The 5603-nt window shown below is 47.9% G+C and overlaps 1 protein-coding gene across 1 annotated transcript in view; it reads right to left on the reverse strand.

Annotated features, from left to right (window-relative positions):
• LOC135807006 (uncharacterized) overlaps nt 1–5603 on the reverse strand; it is a 78863-nt gene that overhangs the window by 1308 nt on the left and 71952 nt on the right. The gene's annotated exons all lie outside the window — the stretch shown is intronic.

A 5603-nucleotide genomic window follows, 5' to 3' on the forward strand; every position in this document is an offset into this window, starting at 1 on the left:
ATAAAGTAGGAAGGGAGCGTCTCAGCACCCCGAAGACTACTACTCGTGAAAATTTGATTTTAGGCTTTAATAACTAATACCTCCCATTTAACGGCAATGGTTTAACTCGTTCAATCACTCTGTGCTCTATGTTGAGCCAACGCACGCGCTCTATGTTGAGCCACTCAATCTCTCGTGCTCTATGTTGAGCCACTCTCTCACTGTCCCTTTCTCTCTCTCTCTCTCTCTCTCTCTCTCTCTCTCTCTCTCTCTCTCTCTCTCTCTCTCTCTCTCTCTCTCTCTCTCTCTCTCTCTCGTGCTCTATGTTGAGCCACTTACTCTCTCGTGCTCTATGTTGAGCCACATTGCCTCACTCGCAGCTAGCACCCCCATAACTCCAAACTCTGTGCCCTGTGTGTTTGTGTACTTCATAGTGGTCTAGTATCTGCATGACAGTTGTGCATGTGGGATGTGGGCTAACACCCAGATGCAGAAAAGCACCCAGATGCAGAATAGCAGCCGGATGCAGAATAGCACCCAGTTGCAGAATGTCACCCAGATGCAGAATAGCACCCAGATGCAGAATAGCACCCAGATGCAGAATAGCACCCAGATGCAGAATAGCACCCAGATGCAGAATAGCACCCAGGTGCAGAATAGCACCCAGATGCAGGGTACTACACCTCCGCAGCACCTTCCTTGCCACTTCACTGTCTGTTGTGAAAGCAGCTGAGTAAAATTAATGAAATCCAGTCGCAACTGTGCACAGAGCTCAGGTCAACCATTGAAATGTGCAAGTGTTCGTTTGTGAACAGTGGTGACAACTGCCAACGCTGCCTCTGCATGCACAACAGTGCATGAGCAGCAATCACACATGTAGCCTGAGATATTAATGCATGTGCGGCTTTCTTTGTGTAGTTGTCTTTGTGTTTGATTGCTGCGACAACAGTACTTTCCTCGTGTGGCTTTCTTTGCGCTTTGTCTGGAACAGTAACAAGCTCACTTGGACCAGCATCCATCTTGAAGTCACCAACAACCCTCACTGGTGCTCCCATTATCTTCACCACCAAAAAACCTGGAGTTGCAAAGAGTAGCATAGCCATTGCTGCTCCACAGCAAGTCCTTCTATTGACCCCTGCTCCTCAACCTGCTAGCACACAGACCGCGGTCCTATCAGCACTGTCACCACCGTCCGTTCTTCCACCAGTGTCAGGTATCACTGTAGTATCACCAGCAGCTATGCCGGTGGCAACTTCTCCTCTGCACATGGTGTCCCCATCAGCTGGGACATATGCCTATGCCAGCAGTCAAGCGTGTGTCCCACTCTCAGCCAATCCACCACCAAGGCTACCAGGGTGCTACAACCCTTGTGTATCCAGTGACAGACAATAACCCTAATACCAAGCTCAACGCCCGACACAAGCCAACAGCATAACTATAGTTTATCACAGCCAGCTCAGAGCACAAGCCACACAACACTGTCAGCTACAACGCAACCAGTCAACCAACCAGTCAACCTTATCAACTGCAACTGCCCGTGGGTGAACAAGACCGCAGCAGCAGGTGTGGACCACCCAGGACCACCTCGACTAGCCGCAAAATTCCCCATCGGCTGATGCAGAACAATGCAAGTAAAGCTTCCAACAGTGCACAATGCATATCCAACCATCTGTCTCTGCTATCCTGCACTGCCACAATTGCACCTGCCTCTACTAGCCAGCACTGTCGCAAGTGCAACTAGTTCCACTGCACTGTACAAGTGGCCTGCAAGAACACTCACTCTTCAAGAATTCCTGGTATCATCGTGAGTCAGAAATGCCTGTATGATTCCTACTCCCTGTGACAATATTCGTCTAAAAGCCCCTTTCATGCATATGCTCCTGGGGCTTTATAGCTATTCTTAGTTGTAGGACTGGTTCTTATGTAGAACACAGCTCATCATCATCACGGTATTTTCCTAGGTGTGTAATTGTCTGTGATGTGTCACCAATGCGGCACAACGCTACAGTAACTAGTTACTCTGTATTGCTATCCTGTGTTTGATTCACGAAGCCCGAGGTATCTACGATGTGTGGTGCGTGCACTTTTTTAGACAAGTATCACTGCAATGACTTTACTTCCCAACCTGTGAGTTGCCTGCTCTCTTTGCTTCTCTCTTGCCACCCTGCCTCAGTCAGTAAATCTAGATCGGCTAAAGAAGCCAGAAACCTTGTCCGCCGTTCAGACATGTCGCCTGGCCACTGTACCAACAGCATGCTGACTAGGCGGCCGCTGTACAGCCTACAATACGGGCTATGTGTGCTCTCGCTCCCTGTATCACTGTGAACTAATGTTATTACTAGTATTATTTACTGCGTGACATTCACCACCATTTCGCTCTGTTTATAATAATTATACCCTCTGGTAATTATTATTATTTTTAGTTCACCTAACCTGTCACCAATCCAGTTGCAAGTGTTTTGGCGATGACGGTGGCTTGTGAGCTCGTTTGTGTCTGTCAGCTGTGCACATCTGGGGAGTTGCAATATGGCGCAAAGCCAGAGAATTGCACCGTCTCAAATTTTACCTGCTTCAATGGACGCAATTTCAGTTTCCCTTGGACAATTCCGAGTCAGGATCTTTGGCATCCGGGAAAGCTACCGATGAGAGGAACACTAACAGCTCAAACTTTATCCCACAGGATGCGCTGGACCAGGGCTGCAAGCCAGCGAAGCTAAGCGTTTCAGGATGGGGCTTCCGCTTTCGATCGATCTCAATACGCCATTTCACCCTTCTTCCTTCGTACTGAAGAAACTCAAAATGTTTTGTTGTTGGCACCCCCCCCCCCCCCCCCCCCCCCAGTACTGCAGTACAAGAATTTGAATTAAAAATTATTTGAATGATCGTACGAGATCGTATCCATGGCAATTCCTTGCCAAACTGACGTAATCCTGGAAAATCTCAGTCGATGGACGATGGGCCATGCCTAGTATTACTCAGTATTAGCAAGTGTAAGGCCGGCCATGGCCCATACTGGGCCATAGGCCATGGCATATTATGGGCCCATGTGTCCGTCTACATAATCATTACTAGCACGCTAGCGCTGTGTGGCCTGACTCCTGAGTCCTGGCCTGTGTGATCGTGAGTCCTGAGCGCTAAGCGCTAGCTGATATAAGTGCTAAGGACTCCGGGCACTGTAACATTACAACTAAAATTTCTAAATTGAACTACAGCTGTACTTGTAGCTCAAGAACCACTTATCTTTGTTCTATTCATCGGTTATTATAGATGACTTGCACAAAGAGTCAAATATTGTCTGGGTTCGATACGGGGCAAGTGGACCTTCTAGAATTCTCACTCTGACTTCCCGACCATTTGAGTTTGAGACTTTCGAATTTCGCGTTTTGCCTGACGAACACTGAGCAAGTTTTTTTGGCTAGAGTTGTTTTGATTTGGCTTGTAAAGTTGTATCGTCATGCCGAAGCGCTACTAGTCCTGCGCTTCAAAATTCTGAATGCACCAGCCGACTATACTAGGGATGGAACTAAGCTAAGGCTCTCGTTCCATACGTTCCTTTCCGAACCGGAAGGCTGAAACGTGATCTATTCATGCCATATCGAGCCGATGATGAGCTTGAACGAGGGAATATTTTAGTATCATTGGAAAATAGTGTAGGCTGCAGCAAGCACGTCGTGGTCCTGGAGTGTGACTACTTTCCCGCAGTGGAAGCGAAGTCAAGCACAACGAAAGTTTGTCGACGTCTGAGAAAAGAACTCGATTCTTTTGATTGCTGCACTAGCCACTAGTACCTCCAGAGCGACCCTCTCGTGGGGACAGACTGCGGAGAGGCCCGGAACCTGCCGCGTAACGAGTGGAAGTCCAAACCACGGAAAATGAAGAGTGGAGGGACCGAGCGTGAGAGCCAGATGGCCTTTAATAGTACTTCAAGTAGTATCTGAGTTGAAGGAGAGAACAAGTGTCACTGTGTGCTGAAGAAACGCTGTAAAGTCCTCAAGCCTGATGTAGTACTAGCTACTGTTGAAGTCTCACTTGTTCCGATATGAACGTTTCATCAGCCCTGACCGTCTGAGCAACTGTATCTAGACTGGACGTTGGCCAGAGACATGGCATTGTAAACCTTACTGAATCCATGCAATGTCTGGCTCTAAGGAGAAAGCAGTTTGGCGCCGGCTCGCAAACTATGATTGAATCAGGGAGTGGTCGAAAGTCACAAATATCCCTCCATGATTAGCTGCTGCTGATGACGATGCGGCTCCAACTGGGTCTCATGGGAAAGTAACGTGTACTGAAGCGCGGAACAAATAGTGCCAGAATGTGTGCGATGCACTTTACTTATCTGAGCATGTTCATCATTGTGGATGTAGCAGAACTATGCTGCGAGGTACCTTCTGTGTTGGACCTGCAGTTGAGCCACTACTCATCTTCCAAATTCCGTACAAGGGTGAAAGGACGTGTTGGAGCATCATCAAACGGTACATTCACCGTCATCATACACTGGCTCCATTGCCTACAGTAGTTCACGTTTTGACGGGGCGCGCCGGGCCGCTACGTATGGAGTGGCGAGAACCGTTGGAATGCTCATGATGCTGGTTAGCGGCGACGAATGTGAATGTCAGGAACGGGTACGCAACCGCACAACTGTACAGATCAGGAAGTGATGGAAGAGTTGAATCTGTTCGACCGCCCATGCCGTGCACAGGGACACAAGCGTAGAAGTGGCTACGTTTCGAATGTGAGCTGGCGATGGCGTCGTGTGGCGACGAAAACAACTGCCACTTTTCAAATTTCAGCATTTCGAACACTATGCTTCCCATGATAACTCACCGAATGGCTCACATGACGGAGTTGGGCTTTACCAAGCTAGGATTATCATTTGCTGTGTTCATGGATTGTCCTTGAGTTTTCAGAAGAACTGCTTGATATTTTACCTGTTGTTCCTTTAGAATGGCGCAACGCCCATGGCTGCTTTCTCGGTCTTCTTAACAGACTGGTATTATCAGCGTGATTCCGCTTTATTTGAGAAGAAATAAGAGAAAGGAAGTCAAGAAACGTCAACCCCAAGGGGCATGGACTGTGCTTTATGACTCGTGTCTATCAACACTAACCGTCGCAATAACCGCTGCATGCGTGTTGTGCTGTGCGAATCGTACCCGATTTTACAGCTCACCCAAGCCTTCCCAACAGGCTCCTATATCCCGTACCGGTTAGCATTACATTGAATATGAACTAGGCTAGCACAGTTATCCTTTGTTCTCCTGATGTCGACGGGTAGCATGACACTTGACGTCTTCTTGGGAGCCTCGTGCATATCCTGCAACACTTGCTGTTCCTGGGTGCCATATTATTGGTTGCATGAGGGTGCTTTTATGCTCACTGTTTTTTTGGTAAGACTGTTTTTTAAAATAGGTTTACTAACTGTCTCACGGAAGAATAAGACCAGAGTTACTAGTACTGTGACTCATCAGCTGCTAAAGACTGTGAAGTACATGTGCTAGTACTGTCACGTACACGGTTGTTGTTGGTTGACAGCTTGTCACAAGGTGGAGAACACTGTGTTCAGTAGAAAAAGTGACCGTTCTACAACCATCTCTCTCTCTCTCTCTCTCTCTCTCTCTCTCTCTCTC

This window comes from Sycon ciliatum, chromosome 1 (assembly GCF_964019385.1).
Source record: "Sycon ciliatum chromosome 1, ocSycCili1.1, whole genome shotgun sequence".
Classification (NCBI taxonomy): domain Eukaryota; kingdom Metazoa; phylum Porifera; class Calcarea; order Leucosolenida; family Sycettidae; genus Sycon; species Sycon ciliatum.